Source organism: Chrysemys picta, chromosome 2, assembly GCF_011386835.1.
Source record: "Chrysemys picta bellii isolate R12L10 chromosome 2, ASM1138683v2, whole genome shotgun sequence".
NCBI classification, from domain to species: domain Eukaryota; kingdom Metazoa; phylum Chordata; order Testudines; family Emydidae; genus Chrysemys; species Chrysemys picta.
Window position 1 is genome coordinate 104,586,704 of NC_088792.1, and position 21,195 is coordinate 104,607,898.

Genomic DNA, 21,195 nt, shown 5'->3' on the forward strand with positions numbered 1-21,195 from the left:
GAGTCACCATTTCTCTTGATCAGTGTAAAATATCACTAACAGCAGACATTTTTATAACAACATCTGTCTGACGATCTCGAAGCACTTTGCAAACATCCTAATTTTACAGATGGTGAAACAGGTCCGGAGAGACACTGAAGGACAATATTTTCAAATGTGGGGGCCTCTCCTTTGGCAGCTAATGATGTGATCTGGTTTTCCAAAGGGGCTGAGCATCCTAATTTCCCCTTTCCATTCCATTCAGGGTCCTTGAACATCAGGCCACTTATTTAGGTGCTCAATATAAGCATTTATGTTTAACTACTTTGGCCTCAGCGGCTTCCTAAAGGCCACACAGCAAGTCTGTGGGAAAGCCAACAACATAGGTCTCCACTTTCCCTGTCGTGTGTCTTTACCACGATACTAGCCTTCCTCTAAGCCCAAAAGAACCTATGACCACTCTCAGCTTTAATATGCATCAAAAATGTACAGTTACTCAGTAAAAGTGAAATTCACTCTGGTGAAGAGGACCATAGAGTCCAAGAGTCATCGAGTTTAAGGCCAGACAGGATCACTAGATCACCTAATCTGAGCTCCTCTATAGCACAGGCCACCAACACCATCCAGCACCTGCGCATTAAACCTCTGTCATGGTTGCAAAGGGCCCCCTCCTTGCAGAGGTGGCTAGACGTGGCTCTCTGCTCCAGGTGTTGCGACCTGGCCCCTAGTGCATGAGGTCACAGCACCACTCATTCAAATTTGGCCCAGTCGCCTCCCTCTCCCCGCACACTCCATCACGGAGGCCAGGCCAAATCTGAATGGCATTGCAACCTTGTGCTTCAGAAGCTGGATTGCAATGCCTGAAGCAGAGACCTCAGCCAGCCCCACGGTATAGGAGCTGCAGGAGCTGTCACTGTGGAAGTGCGGGATGGGCTCGCTCTGCAATGCCTTGCTGGGCCTCCCAAATCCTGGGGGCAGCACCCAACCCCCCAGGACCTGTCCTGATTTAGCCTCTTCAAATGTTGGGAGGTATGTAATCTGCCAGCCTGTCCTCCCCTCCCTGACTCCCTCACTGTTGCTATCTATTGAGCTGCTGGAATAAAGACAGAAAATGGATCTATTAGTTGGGGTTTAGCCCATTCGCCCTTCATTACCAGTTACAATGGGTGCTGAGCCCAAAAAGTAGTTGGAAAGCAGTCAGTGTTGCCAGCCCTCATAATTTTATTGTTAGTCTCATGGTGCTGTTTTTCTTAAAGCCCTACCTCCTAGAGTCATATTACATGAGAATGTAAGGGTTTAAAAAATATATATATAGTCCTTGTGGTTGTGGAGAAAGGCTTGAATTTTGTAACCCTGAATCCTTAAAAATGAGAAAGCAAATAAAAATAATCCCAAATTTATTCTTTTTTTAAAGTGTCATATTTTTAAGCTCATCTTGTGATTTTTTTGTAGCCTGGCTCAATTTTTGAATACTTGAAGTTCAGTAAGACTAGATGCGCAACATCTGCTTTCAAGCTTCTAAATAGGCCATTGGTATAATCCACTGCATTTGAATTATTCCAGTTCAGATTTAATTGTGAGTCACCTTTAATGGACTCCACTTCTTCCTCTCTGAAAGTAATGGGCGTGACCCTACAACTCTCTGTCAATACTTCTTACTCACGCAGGGAGTCCTGTGGACTTCACTCATGAGAGTAATGGCTTCGGGATTTCTCCCAGGGCCTCAGTCAAATGTTACAAAGAGACTGGTATGTAATAGTATTTCTATCAAATTATGAGCACAATGTTGAATTATAGACATAAAACCAGTAGAGTCCACATTTATGTGCTGAATTATGCTTGGTTAACTTGGTAGGTTAACTATTTCACTACTTTTAAATGAAATAAAAATGTTGAGCTGATGTACATTTCCCGTGGTTTGGAACTATTGAATAGTTCCATTAGTTTTAACTAGAGTGGCTGATGGTAGCCCAGAAGTACTGTTTACAAAATGGGTATAATGATCACTAAAAACATGTACCATACTATAATTGTACGATAAAACTATTAGTTTTCTCCTGCATACAAAATTAATCTCTTGGGCGTAAATGCCCTGAAAGCATGTTCAATCATTGTGTGTGGACATGGTGATCTCCTTATCAATTAACACACCTGTTTATCAAAACTGAATCTCTTCTCAACTATCAATCTTCCACTCAGAGACCCTAGTTCATAAAAATGCTTTAGCATGTGCTTAAATCCCATTGACTTCAATGGAGCTTAAGGGCTCTTCCTGAATAAGCATGCTTTCCTGAATTGTGGCCTTCATAATTTCCCTGAATAGTAATAATAAAAAAACAAAGTTGAAACACTCAGTACCGCCCCAAAACAAGTGTGCTAACACTCTGAACTACTGGAAGTCTCCAGTCCCAATTCCACCCTCATTTAAAGGGATGCAACTGCAAGGGAAAACAAGTCAATTTATATCTATGAAAGGGAGAGCAGAATTAGGTCCTCCATGTTTAGACATCTTAAGGTAACTGAACTTATCAGTATTGTGATTTCATTTTAAGGAAGTATTTCAAGGAATGCTAGAATGCAAAATGGGACTATGTTCTTTTGGAGGCAAGCCTTATATCAATACATATGCATGTTACCCCACAGACCTCCACACATGCTACAGAATGCCCACTATACATACAAAATGATGCGGTCTAAATTAGCTATTACCACTCAAGAAAGATCTTGGAGTCATCATGGATAGTTCTCTGAAAACATCTGCTCAGTGTACAGTGGGAATCAAAAAAGGAATAAGAGTGTTAGGACAGGGATAGATGATAAGTTGGAAAATATCATAATACCACTAATAGATCCATGGTACGCCCACACCCTGAATACTGTGTGCAGTTCTGGTCACCCCATCTCAAATAAGATATATTAGAACTGGAAAAAGTACAGAGAAGGGCAACAAAAATACTTAAGTGGATGGAATAGCTTTGATATGCGGAGAGATTAAAAAGACTAGAACTGCTCGTCTTAGAAGAGACACAACTATGGGGGGATATGATAGAGGTCTATAAAATCATGAATGTGGAGAAAGGCCATAAGGAAGTCTTATTTACCCCTTCACATAACCCAAGAACCAGGGGTCAACCCAATGAAATCAGTAAGCAGCAGGTTAAAAACAAACATAAGGAAGTTCTTCTCACAATGCACAATCTGTGGAACTCATCATCGGGGATGTTGAGAAGGCCAAAAGTAAACTGAGATCAAAAAAGAATTAGTTCAAGGAGGATAGTTCCATCAATGGCTATTAGCCAAGATAGTCAGGGACACAACCCCATGCTCTGAATGTCCCTAAACTTCTGACTGCCAGAAGCTGGGACTGGATGACAGGGGATGGATCACCTGATAACTGTGCTGTTCTGTTCATTCCCTCTAAAGCATCTGGCATTGGTTGCTGTCAGAAGATAGGATACTGGGTGAGACAGACCATTGGTCTGAGTCAGTATGGTCGTCCTTATGTTCTTATAAAGATTTTGACACGTTAGCACGTAAGCTGTTTGTTCCAGGGATTCTTTCGTACAATGTGTTTATTATATATTATCCAGCATCAATTGATTTGGGACTATTGGCACTACTACAATACAAATATTAAAGAAGCAGTGGATCCAAACATACTCATCTGGTTTCTAGATCTATACTCTCAAGTATATGGGTTTCTTTGTTTCACAATATGCAGTGATTTATATTGAGCGTCTGTCTGCGGAATGGTCATGCAGTTCATAGTAAACAGTAGAAAGCAGAAAAAGAATTACTTCAGAATATGCAAATATTGATTTTTGTGAGGTGGATGTTCAGACGGAATGAAGACTGCTTTGGAGAGCAGAACACAGCCATGTTCAAATTGTATGGGGATATTTCATTTTATTTCTTGGAACTCTCCCAGAATATTGTTTATTTTATTCACACTCTGGTAAATGAAACCTCACACAGATCTTAATTTTTAAAAGCCATGTTAGTGAGCAAAAGAGGTTTGTTTTGTTGTTGTTATTTTATTATTGGGGAACTTTCAGAAGCTTTTCAGAAGCTTTTTAGCATGAGGAGCTTTAAATGGATACCATGGATTTTATTCGGCAATAAAATGGTGAGATGAATCAAATGTCTAATTTGCATCTAAACTGAGAATAGCATAGCAATGTTTCTCTTTTATTAGCATTTAAATGATCTGTACTTTTATGAGGCTAGATGGTGCTTTTAGCATGCAGCTCGTAATAAGGAGCAGTGCAAAGATACTCTGCATCAAGTGGAAGTTATCAGTCATGCAGGGAAGAGAAAGTAGTTTGTAACATCTGTTTAAAGGCTGTAGCATACTGCCCCTCCACAGCCAGCCCGTGCTGCTAACCAGTGCATGGTGGTGATAGGGTGGGGGGAGGAAGTGCAGATATGGCTCAGCTTACTCCTTGTCTTTCCACCCACTATCCCCCCCAGTTAATCACAAGTGTAAGTATCTGGGGCACATCCCCTGTGCTCTCAAGCATCAGAACTGGAAATATGTCTGGCCTCTGAACAGGACACCAGGGTGTGGGGCGGAGTCTATTCCTTTCTACACAACTGCATGGCTGTGTATGAATAGGGCACATTCTATCCCTATTAATCAAATATTTAACCTGCATCTAACACATAGTATGGCATAGCAATATTCTTCCTCCTCTTTTTCAATGGTATAGAGTAGAATCAAATGCATGGTTTCACCGTAAAAATATCAATACTGAATGTTAGGTGCTGGAAGTGGCATAAAGAGAAACTCATACACAATATTTCAATGGAACTATAAATTAAATGTTATTTACAGTGTTCCTGCATTTTCCATATTTGAAGACCAACATATGCTTCATGTAATCTTAGATCAAAAGAATTGTCTGAAAGCCATTAGTGTTTTTATATGTTCGCTGTTCAAATATATAACAGTGAGTGTTACATTCATGGTGGACTCTACTGCAAAATTCCATAACTGATCTGGAAAACTGCTATCCACTTTGGATAGATACAAGTGTAATAGTCATTTATCTAGTTGCACAATCGGTGATGGGCAGTGTCTATTGAAAAAACATAATTAACAAGGAAAAAAAATTGTATCACTAATTTAGAAGTGCAATAGGTGATGTGGATTTTCCACACCAAATCTTTTCAAAGCTATGATGTAACCCTGAATAGTTTTAATCCTTCTATCTATAAACACAGAAAGAGACTCTACTAGTATAGTATACACTTCACTGCAACATACTGACCATTTATATTGTTTTAAGGGAAGAAGAACTTTCCAATTAAAGTTTTAAGTTCTGAAATACCCTAGAACACGAACACATCCAACCACCCACACCACTCTGCCCTGAAGTCTTCAGATTCTCAAGGTCCTATCCTTTCCTCATTTAGATTCATTCTCTAACCCTGTATTCTTTCACCAGTCCTTGAAGACAATGGAATTATGCTGATTTACACAGGGAACTCTGAACCAGTCCATCAGCTAAATGCAGGAGTTCTCAAACTGGAGGTCATGACTCCTCGGGGTTGCGAGGTTATTATGTGTGTGGGGGGGGTCTTGAGCTGTCAGCTTCCACCCCCAAACCCTGCTTCGCCTCCAGCATTTATAATAGTTTTAAATATAAAAAAATGTGTTTTTAATTTATAAGGGGGGGTTGCACTCAGGCTTGCTGTGTAAAAAGGGCTTGCTGCAATACAAAAGTCTGGGAACCACTGAGCTAGAGTAAATAAAGAAAATTGCAGATACTATGTAGTGTCTTTCATCTGAGGATCTCAAAGTGGTTTGCAAACATTAACCACCATGCAATATTATAATCGCTATTTCACAAATGGTGAAAACTAGCTAGAGCAATTAAGAGATACCTAGCAACAGACACCAAAGGCAAGACTGTGCCCGTGTCCATATGTGGATCTTGGGATGTTGTCTGTGGCTCTTTTCCCTCTCAGATGAAGTGTGTGTGTGTGTGTGGGGGGGGGGGGGGGGACTCAGTGGCTTCCATAGCAATGTTCTCCCCAGTACACCTTTTTAGATCCCAAAGAGGGCTCTCTGTGGGATCAGAATTTTCACAGGGAAGACAGTGGGTAGTGGCCACATCATTCTTCCATCCAGCCCTTCATTACTCCCTGGAGCTGTATATCAGTACCACAAAGTCCCTTCTGTGGTGCAGCTTCTAAGGCAAAATGCCAACAGGGAATTCATGGGTTTTTTTGTGGGGGGCCCTCAGTTCATTGCAAGGCAAGTAAACCCTAACCCCATGATAGAAAAGTCAGGGGGGGACTCCATGAGGGAATCCTTGGAATGTCTTCTCCCCTCTAACCCATTGTCATGGATTTTACTATGGGGGGAGGGGTGATCTGGTCCCATGTCAGTGACAGGACCCAGAATACAATTTAGAGTCGCAAATAATAATCTCCTGTTCTAAATGCTAAAAAATATCTGGTCAACCGGACTGATAAACGTGAACATGCTGATTAACACAGACTGTTTGCTTCTCACATTCCCTGCCATTTGCATAGGAGACATTATATACAGTAGTTGCTTTACTTTGTTACAAAAATGGAGCAGAGGCATAATAGAAAAATGCTCAACACCTGTATGTTCACCTGTTTTAATTGTAGCCAGAGAGATGCACTATGTGTTATGATTTCCTGGGGTTTATGTAGTAATCGTTTCATGAATTTATTATGTGATATCCAGTTTTCCCAGAGGAGATACAATCAATTCATTGTATTCGTATTGGCGTAGCACCTAGAGGTCCCTATTAAGACTGGGAGTAAGAGACAACCCATGCCCAAAGAGCTTACTGTCACAGTTCCGGACAACTGCACCTGTATTCCCCCTCTATGGTCCAGCAAGGGCACCCAGTCTTAGGCTTCTGGCTCCCCAGATGTTGCCTCTTTTGGGCAGAGACCAGCCTCTCCCTCACTCCTGACTAGGGTATTTCTAGGCTGGACTGTGAATTCTGCCGCAAAAATCAGACTGCCTAATCAGGTCTGCTTTACTTTTCTCTCCAGATACGGTAAACGGTAATTGCCAGGGTTAAGCTACTACACTCATTCTTAGCCAGCACATTTATTCCTGAAATAAAAGCATCACAGAGAAAACATATTACAAACTATAAAAGGACCGACACGTAGGCTTATACGCTTCAGAGTAGCAGCCGTGTTAGTCTGTATCCGCAAGTATCTACAGCCCACTTCTTCGGATGCATATAGAATGGAACATATATTGAGGAGATATATATACACGCATACAGAGAGCATAAACAGGTGGGAGTTGTCTTACCAACTCTGAGAGGCCAATTAATTAAGAGAAAAAAAACTTTTGAAGTGATAATCAAGCTAGCCCAGTACAGACAGTTTGATAAGAAGTGTGAGAATACTTACAAGGGGAGATAGATTCAATGTTTGTAATGGCTCAGCCATTCCCAGTCCTTATTCAAACCGGAGTTGATTGTGTCTAGTTTGCATATCAATTCTAGCTCAGCAGTCTCTCGTTGGAGTCTGTTTTTGAAGTTTTTCTGTTGTAATATAGCCACCCGCAGGTCTGTCATTGAATGACCAGACAGGTTAAAGTGTTCTCCCACTGGTTTTTGAGTATTTTGATTCCTGATGTCAGATTTGTGTCCATTAATTCTTTTGCGTAGAGACTGTCCGGTTTGGCCAATGTACATGGCAGAGGGGCATTGCTGGCACATGATGGCATATATCACATTGGTAGATGTGCAGGTGAACGAGCCCCTGATGGTATGGCTGATGTGATTAGGTCCTATGATGATGTCACTTGAATAGAACCTATCCTTGTAACAAACCCCGATGCCAACTCTGTCCACATATCTATTCAAGTGTAGTCCACGAAAGCTTATGCTCTAATAAATTTGTTAGTCTCTAAGGTGCCACAAGTACTCCTGTTCTTCTTTTTGCGGATACGCTTATTAGAGATCACCCCAACTCCAACAAGGGCTCTGATCAATGTACAGTCCTTCAGATCCCACCAAGGGGTTTTTCTGTGATCACAAGTTCATAACAGCTGAGCTGTTAGCTCAGAACACACACATAGACTGGGCTAAGTCATTCTAACCATTCCCAGGAATGATTGTTCCCCCCACACACACACACCTTGGACAGATAGTCCTATCCATTTGTGGGGTTAGAATGAATGCCCTGGGTCAGTTTTAACTCAAGGTATTTAACTGAAAATTCTTTCATTGTCTGTTGGTCCCTTGATAATCCAGTTTGAATCAGTATATCCAAGCGTCTCCAGATGGTGGTAGCCCTCTGGAGGTGTTACAACTAAATGAATTTGCCTAACGACCCCTCACTGTTCTTAGTACTTGGAAGACTGTGGTCCTGCTCCCCCATGGAATTATATACAATCTTTGGTCCACAATGATATATAAACTTAATTCAATAAAGCTTGTCCAGAATGTTGCAGAAATACTTCATATCCGTCACACTTAAAATCTAAACAGGCAAAGGGTGATAGGAAGGATAATTATCACCATTTAGCAGATGGGGGACTGAGGCACAAAGAGATTAAGTGACTTGCTCAGAGTCACGCAGTCTGTAGCAACACCAGGATCCAGATTTCCTGTGCCTTATATACAAGATGAACCTACTAATGGGAATTTTGCCTAAGGGTTTAAGCCCCTGTTAATTTCTATTTATATGCGATAGAATTTCGGAAAGCAGTTACACACGTGGCTTGCACATATACAATGGGAATTTGTAACACAGTCTAATCATCATTCTATGAAGCTTATGTTCATTCAGTGAACTATTTTCAGATGAGTGAGGTCTTCATAGGAGGCTAGCATTATTCAATACAATCTTTAAAAATACTTAGTGAAGGAGTCAGGGTAAATTCTCTACAGTTGTAACCATATGACTTGTTTGTCTTTTCAGTCTACTAAAATATAAGTGAACATAATGAGTAGGACTTTAAAAGAGGGAGGGGAAGGGAAAGAAGACAACTAATTTACTTCCCATCTCATCGCTTACTTTTTGACTATGCATGTCATCATTTTGGGCTGATCCTGCTACCATTCAAGTGAATGGCAAAACTTGTACTGACTTCAAAGAGAGAAGGATTGGGTCCAAAAAAGCACAGATTTCAATGATTTCCCATAAAATTTTAGTGTATAAAATCCAGCTACCACAACAATATCCCTTAGTCTCCAACCAAGTTGAATCTTGCACAGATGGTTACTGTCACATTCCTTTTCTCACTCATCCTTAAGTCATTACCATGACCCTTTAGTTCATTGTATTGATTGTCTGTCTCCTTGACATATTATACTTCATGCCTTTCTTAAAAGTGAAAGGCAAATATCAAAAATAGCAACAGCTATGTAATCAAATTACTAGATTCCAAAGTGGGCTTGCCGAAATAAATGGTTTGAAATAATATACCTTGAGGTTTTAGAATTTCTGTTATGATAACAAGAAGCCTCAAAACAAAAACAAAATGCTTTCTGGTTAGTTTGATAGCCAGAAATAGTTACCCTATGCAAGTGTCTTAACTTGTTACCTTATCTACTTTCTTTGTCAGATATAAAAAAAAGTGACTGGTATTATACACAGAAACAGTAGACCTGGCATTATAAAAACGGTCACGTCATGCACAAGCATGAATAAATATGTATTCACTATACAAGGTGTGACTTAAATATTCCCTTCTTCAAGCACATTTACTGAAATAGAGTGGATACTCCTTGAAAAGCCACCTGTTACATATTACTATAAAAGTACAAATTATTGATTGTTATTTTGGGGACAGGGGAACTGCATGAGTTGGACCTGATCCTGAGAAGTGTTGCATGCCAATACAACCCATAGGAACTGCATGTCTTCATCACCTCTCAGAATCAGTATAAGAACCTTTGACAAACACTTAAGTAATTAATACAGCCAGTTTTTCTTCCAGGCACCTTAATTTCCTCACTTGCAATATGACTTTTACCTAAAAAAACCCTGTTTCTTATATGGGATTCCTAGGATTTGATGAGGAGTAACAGTTTATATATATATATAAACTAATCTTTTGTAATGTGAGATGAACTAATTCAGATAAATAACCACCAGCCTTAACCTTTGCTCAAATCTTAGACATGAATCTTTTGATATTCAAACATATTTTATCACTATTTTTATTTATTTATTTACAATCACATCTTTGACTTTTTAATTTCAGCTGTGGCAATACTGAAATAATGAGAGAGGATCTTTTTTCCCAGTATGTCCCTACCAACCAAACTGCAACCAGGAAATACTTCAAATCTCACAAAAAGAAACCTGATCTTGCAAGATTTTTAGTCTGATTTTCAGATAAAAGGCATGTGAATATGACTTACATTAAACACTGAAAAGTTTCAGAAAATCTGAATGCTTGTCAATCCTCCAAACCTTTTCTCATTTTGCCTATCATTAATTACTTGCTAATTCTAACTCTACACCAGTTTTATCTCTTGAACTCTCTTTAAAAGATCCTAGATTTTTCAGTATTGTCCCTAATGCTGTGTGGCATCAGAACTGAGAGGTAAGAATAGAAATTAAGGACAGCAAGTACTGCGTGGTACAACAAACATGCTATTTGGACCCTGTGTATCATTCAGGCAAAATCTGGGTGACATATGAGCTAGATTTTTCTACATCTATATTTCTAAACATTTATATCTATCCTTCGTTAGATTGTAAGCTCCCAGTGGGCGTGGTTTGTCGTTCCCGGCCAATGTGAGCTGTGGGAAGCGGTGCAGGTACTTGGACTTCCGTATCATTGGTGGTGGCTGACTCCCCATACTTAGAGACTCATTGTTTTTCTGGAAGGCATCATCAAAACTACAGACACTATACTTTTTTATTTCTGCTGATTTTCATGCCACTTTTTTCAAGCATGCACTTCCATCTCTCTAAGTTTTCCTCCACTTAACCTTTCTCTCTTCCACGAGCACTATGTCTTCTGCAAAAACCAGCATGCCACTCTCTGGATGTTTTCTGTAAGTGCATCAAGCACCAACATGAAAAAGGGAGCTAGTTACGAGCCTTGATGTACTCCTACTCTTATAAGAAACTGTTCACTTTCTCCATGTGGCCTTCAACCTGTGGTAACAGCACCTTCATACATATACTGGACAAGTCTGATAAAATCTTCAGGTATCTCTTTCATTCTCTTACTCCACCAGATGACTTCTCTTGGAACAATTTACCTAGGATTGTGGTGATTCTCCATCACTGACATCACAATTTTCAAATAAAGATCGGATGTTTTTCTAAAAGTATAATCTAGGAATTATTTTGGGAAAGAAGTTCTATGGCCTGTGTTACACAGGAGGTCAGACTAGATGATTACAATGGTCTGTTCTGGTCTTGGAAGCTATGAATTTATGAACTGTGGTCATAAGCCTTCTCAAGATTGATGAATACTATGTGTAGGATTTTCCTCTTTTCTCTACATTTTTCCACAAGCAATCTTAATGTAAATCTAGCATCCATTATTGACTTACCTGGCACAAATCCAATCTAATTGTCACTGACTTTCACTTCTCTTCTCTCATCAATATCTTTCTCCGAGATCGTCCTCATGTGGTTCATGAATATAATGCCATGGTAGTCACTAGTCTCGTAAATCTTTTCTCTTAAATATCGATGCTAATGTGCTCTGTCTCAAGGAATCAGACTTCTTTCCAGTCTTCATGATGCAATTAAACAGTTGTGTCAATATGTTCATGCCTACTTGCCTCAGGCACTTCCATACTTCTGCTGGCATGCCACTGGGAGGTGACAGATTTCTTATTTTTCATATTGTTCAAAGCATCTGCAACTACTTCTTCTAGGACTGGTGCCACCAGTCCTGGTGTGGTTTTATTATATGGCATGGTTCTCTTGGATTCTCTTCATTCTGAAGCCAATCAAAGTAATTTCTCCACCATTCCTTAATCTGGTTCTCATTGATTAACATATTTCCACTTTCATGTTAGTGGCTGATCTCATCAGTGTCTTTAGTCTCTCATCCTCAGTCTTTGCCAGTCTATATATTTCTCTCACCCTCTTTTGTTTTGAAGTGTGCATATAATCTTCCATGGCTTTAGCTTGAGCAGCCTCTACCTCTTTCTTCGCTATCTTTTTGGATTTTTTATACTTCTGAAAATCCTATTGCTGAAGCATCACTTGCCAAAATTTAAAACACTTTTTCATATCCTTCATGGCCTCTCGAACTTTCTCATTCCACTTCCATCAGGAAAAAAAGGGCTCTTGCTTTTGTTTCAACAAGCATTCTCTTTGCACATTCTTGAATTTTGCTTGCAATATGATTCTACCATCAATTCGTATGTTCTCTAAACCTTCTAAAGAGATCTTCTTCAACACTTGTTTTAAACTCCTTTCTAGCTTCCTTAAACTGCCATCACTTGGTTTTATGTACTGCTGTGGACCATTTTTCTCTCATGTATGACATGTATGCATAGTCAAGAACCAGCATTCTCTGTTGAGTTGCTATGCTTTCCCCTTGGTTCATCAGGAAGTAATCTGAGCCCATATTCTACCACTCTTACAGGTAATCAAATGTTCTTCTTAGTGAAAAATGTATTACTGACTACCAAATCATGTCTGGGCCTACTGTAAAATAGTCTCCCCTTCCTGTTTCTCTGTCCAAATCCCCAGCTGCCATGGTGCCTTTTGAAGCATTTATCGTCTCTCCCACATGACCATCAAACTTGGCTCCCATGATGACTCTTTCATCCTTTATCACTTTCTGTACAGCAGTATTCAATTTACCCAGAAACCTCCTCCTCTTATTTGTCACATCCCTTCTGGGGTGCACATATAACATTTAAAGGGCCATTTTCAAAAGCTAACTTAGCCAAAATTATCCTCTGATATATCCTATCCACAGCCACTGCACATCCCTGCATCACTTTGTCTACAACTATACCATCTCCATTTTTTTTATTTAATGTGACAGCCTTCCACCATAGTGCTTGCCTTTGCTCCCTTCCATTTAGTCTGTTGAATGCCGACAATCTGTACTTTCCTTTTCATCAATGTCTGAGCCAGCTCTGCACTTTTTCCAGTTAATGTCCCTATATTCCAAGATACCAATCTTATCTTCTGGACTATCTTATATATTAATTATATATCTTAAATAATATTTATATGCAATAACTGATATAAATAGTTCAAGAGAAAAGGAATATAAATATGGCTATGGAAAGAGACTTACCCATCTGTAACAATTAGTGAAAAACATTCAGCCTCTACAAAAGCACTGAGCTGCAGAGGCTGGTATACAAGATTAATTGTTGAAAGAGAGATTTGAAGGATGACTCACTCTAGCTACACAGAGCTAAACAGATTTCAAAATCTCCTTCTGTTAATAAAGCCAGCACTCATAGAAAAGTGCTCCAACATGTTTGATAACGTGGGTATATTTCCATCTAAGTTCATGTCTGTTATGCTTTTAGTTTGGATCAGTGCCCATGTCCCTCTTTCATCCTGTCTTATCTAGGTTCACCAGGGAGAAGGTCAGGAAGTTGTTAAAGTTCATTGTGTGGCTATAATTGGAATATTTAAACAGAAAGGGGCAAGTTTGTGTGGTTTTTGCTTCTTTGGTACAAACCTTGAAAATTATTTTCCCAAGTTGAAAAGTGATCAAATGACAAATTACACTTTTTTTCAAATGTTATTGTAGAAGGAGCAGAAATTTTTCGAAACAAAATTCAAACCCAAAATCTTTTACTTTTTGTAGGAGCTACAGTAATTGTGGTTTGTTGCGTTTTCCAACTGAAATTTGTAAGAATTAGCCAGGCCATATTTCTTCTATTATTATTTCATGCATTTATAAAGGCATCGCTGTAGTATCTGGCTACAGGTTACATCATTTAGATTAAAAGCAAATAACATTTTCCAAATATCATCCTCGTTATTAACTAAATCATTTCTGCTGGGTATGGAGAAAAATAGCAAATGTGGCCGTTTTCCTCATATGTGATATGTAGTTCAGTGGATTCAGTTTAGGCTTTAATTAATTCCTACTAAAATGAATGGGAGTCTTTGCATTGACTTTAATGGGATGTTGTTCAGGCCCTAAGGGAACATTTTCAAAAGAGACTAGGCACTTAGGAGCCTCTGCATCATTCAATGTCAGCAGGATTGAGTCTGCTAAGTACCTAGCTCACTTTTGAAAATTTTACGCCTAAGGACTGATCTTCTGTTTGTGTCTTTGTATAGGGCCAAAAATTTTGGGTGTAAAAGCTGAGTCATGTGAGCATTTTAACCTTTGGGCAATCCCATGTCCTAGCTCACAGAGGCCTTGATCCAACTACCATTGAAGCACTCCCATTGACTTGAACCAGGGCAATCTGTTAATCAACTAACAAAGTAAAAGTAGCCTAAGCACTTCATTAAATACAGTGGGAATTATGGTTATGCTCAAAAGGATCTGTCAGCTGGATTTTTAAGACTTGATTGCAGGAACAGACTGGAAGAGATGTAAGACTTTAAACATCTACATAGGAGTATAATTTTTATATGCTTTCATCGAGAATGTCAGTAGCAATCCCTTTTTAATTTTAAAATCAAAACATTTTTAAAAGTGTTATTGAAAATTATGGCACACAAAATTTGATCCCAATAACCAACAGACTAAATTGGAATCCTCTTACAATTCAATGTAAATTATACAAAAGTATTTTCCTGTTGCTATACCATTTTTACGCCCACCATTTTAGCAAGCAGAGCCAAAATAAAGTCCCATCAGGAAGCAGAGAATAACAAAAAATGAGAGCTTGATTCTGCTTTTAACCTACATTACTCACTGTCTTTCGTCAGCTATTTATTTAATTTACTAACAATGTGTCTCTGTTTTCTTTTCCTGATAATATATTAAATATGGGAGACGTTTTGTGGCAGTTCTACAAATTAATTGCTTTTCAAATTAAACACTGGGGACATGAGCTTGGCTGTAGACTGGCAGTGTAAATCTGCAAATTTGGAACAACTGAAGCATTGCAAGCAGACTGCAGGCCGTCACCAGGCTAACTGATAATCTGCTCAGATCCTCTCTTAACTGGATTCAGCAGGGGCCTTAAGATTTTTTTTTTTTTTTTTTTTTAAGGCTGGTAAAGGTAAAAGAGACATCCATCCATCAGACACTAATTTTACTGTCACACTTGTTCACAGATAGGTGTCATTCTAGCCAAATGCAAATTCATCCCAACCTGAGCTGGTTGGACAGAAAACAGTTCCATCACATTTTTTTCAAAGTCCAGTTTCATCAAAATCTCAATGTTTAATGGGAACAAGTAGACTGACAAAAGTTTCAACCAAAAAGCATAGAAGTGAATCATTTTGACTTTCTTATTTAGATTATTTTCATTTAGACTGTTATAATATTCAGTTCAGTATGTTTTTATTGATATTACATATTTTATTTACATTACATTTCAACATTATTAAATGTAATGATCATTTCTGTGAAAAATTTCACTATTGCAACTTTTCATTCTAATTTCAGAATTTCGTGCAGGATGGACATTCTGTTCTCTGATCAGCTGTACTCACCACCAATCACTAGCAGGAACTATGGGCTAGATTCACAAAAGTATTTGGGCTCCTAACTGCCACTTTAGATGTCTAAATCCCAGAATAAAGCCCCACTGGGAATAAAAAAAAAACCTACTTGGCTGTTGCCAAACCTTGCATCAGCACTACAGCCTTACTTTAAGCATCCAGACACCTAAGCCCCAGAGCAATGCACAAACTGGGGAGAATAGAAACTCCTCTGCCTTATTCACTTGCAGGGTCCTAAGTTTGCTCAGAGTTCACCTACTGGATCGAGCCCCCATAGACAAATTCACACAAAATGGCGGCAGCAGCAGATCCTTTCTCATAACTTTAAACTCAGCAGTTAGGGTACTCACCTGGGATGTGGGAGACCCCCAGTTCAAGTCCCCCCTTTGCCTGAGGCAAGTGCCTGAACCACAGAACTATGGGATAGTCTGATGTGGGGCTCTCCCAGTCTCGCCTGTTGAAGCTGTTCCAATGTGGATAAATGATTAAAGAGTCATTGGAGAAAGGGGACTGGATCCAGGGTTTCCCACCTCGTGCTCTAACCACCAGGCTACAGAGTCATAGAAGCTGAAACCAAGGGTATTGGAGGTGCTGCCGCACACCCTGGCTTGAAGTGGTTTCCATTATATGCAGGGTTTACAGTTTGGTTCAGTGGTTCTCAGCACCCTCACCATAAAAATTATTCCAGCATCCCTGTACAGAGTCATTCTCATGTTTGCTCTCTTTGGCCCAATTATTCTTTCCTTATTTATTCACAGTGGAACAGCAACAACAGGAAAACTGAGGAAGGCCCATATCAGAATATCCCATAGCCCAGTGACTAGGACATTCACATGAAACGTGGCAGATCCCACTTCAAATTCCTTTCCCCTTTCAGACAATGGTCTCCCACATCCAAGCTGAGTGCTGTAACCACTCAACTAAAAGTTATGAGGAGGTTCTCCCTGAACCTGTCTCCCCCAGCTTCTTTCAAAATGGCATAAGCACCTAACCCCAAAAGAAAGTTTTGCAGTTGAGAATCCCACATAGAGGGATGTGCCTCCCTGAAGCACAGATTTAGGCCCTAACTCCCTGAGAGAGGCAGAGCTTAGGTCGCACCCCTCGCCCTAACATCTGCTGGTTAGCTTAGGCAATGAGCCGCCTAGCATGCTAGCATTCTGTGGTACCTATCTCTCCTCATTCATTGTACAGGGAGCCTAGTCACCTAACTCAGGGTATGTCAACACTTAGATTTGATAGCACTCTAACTTGCTGGCTCAGGGGGCAGCAAGTCTGAGCACTTTAAAGTGCTAGTGTAGACAAGCTCCTCGTGGAGGTGGATTACCAGGAGCGCTGGGAAAGCTCTCTCCCAGCGCTCGTGCACGGCCACACTCGCACTTCAAAGCGCTGCCGTAGCAGCGTTCCCGTGGCAGCGCTTTGAAGTTCCCAGTGTAGACATACCCTCAGCCTTTGTGAATCCCAGTGATTTTCTAGGTGCATAAAAGTTAGGTGTGGTGACACTCAGCAGTACCACACCTAAGTTTCTTGATGAATCTAGCCCTATCTATAAAAAACTTGAAGCCCCAAGTTTCAGAGTCCAGGTCAGCTGACTCAGGCTCACAGAGCTCATGATGTGGGGATAAATGGCTAAGCCCAAATGTCTCCACTGTAATTTTATAGACCCAGAGCATGAGCTCTAGTCAGATGACCTTGGCCAGCAACCGCTGTGCCATGGTCTTTTATCACAGTGTCCTTAGGTACTAATACGGCCCCTATCACCATAGTATCTAAGTACCTCGCAATCTTTAATGGATTTATCCTCACAACACCATCATATAGGGTGGTACTACTAAGCCCATTTTACAGATGGGGAACTGAGGCACAGAGAGACAAACTGATCATTATAACTTCTGTCCTGAAAAGAAATAAAAAGTGTCATGAGAACTGGGAAACATCCAAAAATAGGGCATGCTTTGACCAAGTGTATTCAAACTGAGTCAAACGCATACGCTAATGATATGCTATTATCTGAAAGAGTCAGATTTGGAGCTAATAAAGTGAGTGTAAATTCTAGCTGGCCTACTGTAGAATTGTTTGCATTTGTAATTCCATTTATCTCTGTAGCCAGTAGGGAGTTTTAAGGATGGAGTTTTTGGCAAGACCTTTGACCCTACTTATTCAGTCATGGGTGACTAGATTTCAATGAGACTGAAATTTGCCATCACAAGTTTTTCTTATCTTTCCATGACATTCCTGGAAATCATAGCAGCTAATGGCACCAAATACTATAATGTTGACCCTCAGTGACTTGAAACTTGCCTTTCACCATTATTAATATATCACGTGCAGTTACAGAACATGCCAAATCATTAGTCCTCCCTAGGAAATGAGTATCAGAACCAACATAAAACAGATTTAAATCATGTAATATTCAGTTTATGAACTGGACTAATGTGAAAAAAGTACAAGGGTTCTCATTTGGGATCTAATCCTTGTCCCATTAGAGGTACTGGCAAAACTCCCAATGACTTCAATGTTGCAGAATGAGATTGCTAGTGACTTGAAGTCAAGCAAAGACCTGGCCTTGCAAGCTACTAAAGATGCTCACATCATACTGTATTACAGTCCCAGTGACTGTCCCTGTTAAGTAGCACAGAAATGATTCAGAAGGAAATTTACCAGTCCTCTAAATGCAGGAGCTCTTTACAATTGGCTGATGCAGATCACACAATCCCGCTCTTTTTCCACTTTGCAGCCTTCTCCAAGGTGCAGAAGACTGAATTGCAGTATAATCTTAAATTGAAGTGAAAGCTAGACACCTACATTAGGCCTGTGAGATTGTGTTTAAACATCATTTTTCCAACAATGGTGACTATATCCAGAGCCCTGTGTATTCCATGATACCGCAGCTACAGAATTCGCAATGGAATCCACCACAATCTCGCCAGAAATCATGCTTTAGAATATATTTCATTTTCATCAAAATGGTTGTGAATGTAACCTTGAGAGTCTGAACCAAATATAAACTGGTATAGTATTGTCTTCCTGAATCTGTAGACAGCCTGAAAAAAATAGCACTTAGAGGCATGAACAATTTCATTTAAACTATTTTAGCACAAATGCCTAGTTAATGTATTTATCCTATAATCCCAGTTCCCCTCCCCCAGTTGCCAAGAGCCCCAGTGTCCCCCTTATTATCTGTCAAACCTCCAGCTTCCCCCTCTGACAACGAAGACAATGCAGTTATGTGTTGTCAGCATAAGTATCTGTGGCACACTGAAAACTGAAAATGTGGTGACAGAATAAAAGCAATAAAATACAACATAAAAATAAACATAGTAGTAGTAGTAGTTACACATTTTCACAATCAACTCATTTTAAAATTTCCTTTTTTAAAATAGCTGTTGCAGAATTTCCAGTCTACCACATAACTCCAGAAACCAGGGCTCTTCCTACAGTATTTCAGACCAGCTTGCACTAGATAAACAGGGCCCTGATCACATCTTCAAAAAAGATGTCTTTCCCCCCACCCCATCCTCCCACAGACACATGGACACTTAAAAATAATAAATAGCAAATCCTATGCCATTATAGTCCAGCAATACCTGGGTACAATATCTTCATAAAATATGTTCCCTCACACTCTCACACTGTGGAAGAATAGACTCACCACTGGAGTGATCCCTTGTGGCTAGGTGTGCCGTAAAAGGTTGTCATCCTCTAACATCTGCTCTGGTTCTGCAGTGGTCTGGCTCTTCTCATACTTGGCCCTCCAATCAGGTCACATTTTAGTTCCACCCCTTCTGGGGTATCAGTGTCATAAGTGGAGAGTGTTCCACTGTCACACATGACATTGGTCATTGATATGACATCTTCTACCTCTCCAAGGCTTTTCTTCCATTCCTCTCTTCTGACAGAGTAGTGGCCATGGAGTCTTTTAACCAACTTAAAAGCAAAACAAAAACACAACAAAAGGAACGTCTGTCCCCTTCCCGACACTCAGAGAGTTACCTCCCTAGAGTCTTGTCTCTAGCCTTTATCCTCCACTTCTGTTTACTTCCAAGGCCATCTCTCGATTGGTCTTCTCTCAGGCACACCGCTAGAATGTGCCTCACCCTGATAGCTTCTCAGTATTTCTCCAGGTTCTACTCTCTACTACTCAGAGAGTGGCTGCAGAGTTCCTTTTCCTCTCTCCCTGCAAACTTCTTCTAATCTGTGCTTCCTTTCTTTATGGTCATCACCTAGCTCTTCTCCAGCTGGACTTTAATTAAGCCTGATGCACCCTCCAGGCACAGTCAAGTAGCATAACTGGCCTCTCAGGGTGACTGTAACTCTTTCATTGCCTGTGGGTCCCCGCCCCCCCACATACACACATTCACGGTTTTGCAGTCCAGCAATTCACTTCCCCCTGTATCTACTTTAGACTTAGTATAGGCAGAGTGGAGGAAGCAAAATGAAAGGAGAGGAAAACACAGTACTTAACATGACAGCCCTATTTGTTTTTCTTTTACTTAGAATTCAGTCAGAAGTGCAGTACACAATACATTGCACATTTGCAATGATCTGCTGGAAGGTTAAAATTCTGCTCCAAACTGAAAGAAGTGTTGAGGCAATAGAGTTACTCCCTCTCTGGATTCTGTGAAATCATCCTGTCCAGAGATTTACTCCCTGTGCTTCATAGAAATATTTCTGAAGGGCGTTTTTATTTTTTTTAAATGGATCAGGCTAGACTAAATTGCAGCTATTCAACAAAAAAATTCTTAGCGAGGATACTCCCCACCCTGGCCTTCTGAAGAGGACTCAAGCTTAACTGTGCTCTCTTATCAACAGTCTCAATACATTTTTCAGAAATAAAGTATCAACACCTCTAGCGAAGTGCAGATTAACAAATGCCATTTTGCTGTGTGGTGCCTCCTTCCTCCATAACCATGTGCATGCCAGATTTTTTGGATTGAGTGGAAATACAAATTCATGTATTCCTGAGTCCTTCTCTGCTCTTTTCTGAGAACACCCCAGTGTCAGGGGATTTATCACAGACCAAAAGAGGGAGGATCTTTGAAACGGTCAGTTTTTTTAAAAAATTAGCAGCCAATCACTAAATCACCATTTAAAGGAATCATATGACCATTCCAGAGGGATGGTACTTATATTGCAAGTGCAAAGGTTAGTATGGGATAAAATATCCAGAGGGAATGGTGCCTTAATCCAATCACTACAGGCGGAAGCATACTGGGAAATTTAGAAGGATTAGAGGTGGGGTCAACTACCTACTAGGCATGTGAAGGGGATGAGATGGTTCTGTTTTGGTGAATGTGCAGATAAAGAACTTATCTGAAAAAAATGGGGCAGAAAATGAACATACATGGGTCAGATCTTCAGCTGGTCCAAATAGACATTGATCCATTGACTTTGAGGGAGCTATGCCAATTTACACCAAGGATCTGGCACAAAGTCAGTTTATTTATTTATGTATTTATTTTCACGTTCCTCAGCTCCTGATGAGTGTTGGGTTCTTAGAATGCCAAAGGGTGTATATGTTTGTAGTTATGGATTATAGTCTTTATTTTGCATCATTCACAGAAATGTACTGGGATATGTTTGTCACTGATCTTTGACAATGCATTGTCAGTAGTTTCCTAGTCTCCAGCA

General features: G+C 40.0%; 1 long non-coding RNA gene across 1 annotated transcript in view; it reads right to left on the minus strand.

Moving 5' to 3' along the window:
- Nucleotides 1-13,554, minus strand: part of LOC135981109 (uncharacterized) — a 136,673-nt gene extending 123,119 nt beyond the window's left edge. The window contains exon 1 of the long non-coding RNA XR_010598071.1: nucleotides 13,220-13,554. This is a non-coding gene — a long non-coding RNA (uncharacterized LOC135981109). The remainder of the gene's footprint in view (nucleotides 1-13,219) is intronic.
- Nucleotides 13,555-21,195: the final 7,641 nt, after the last annotated feature.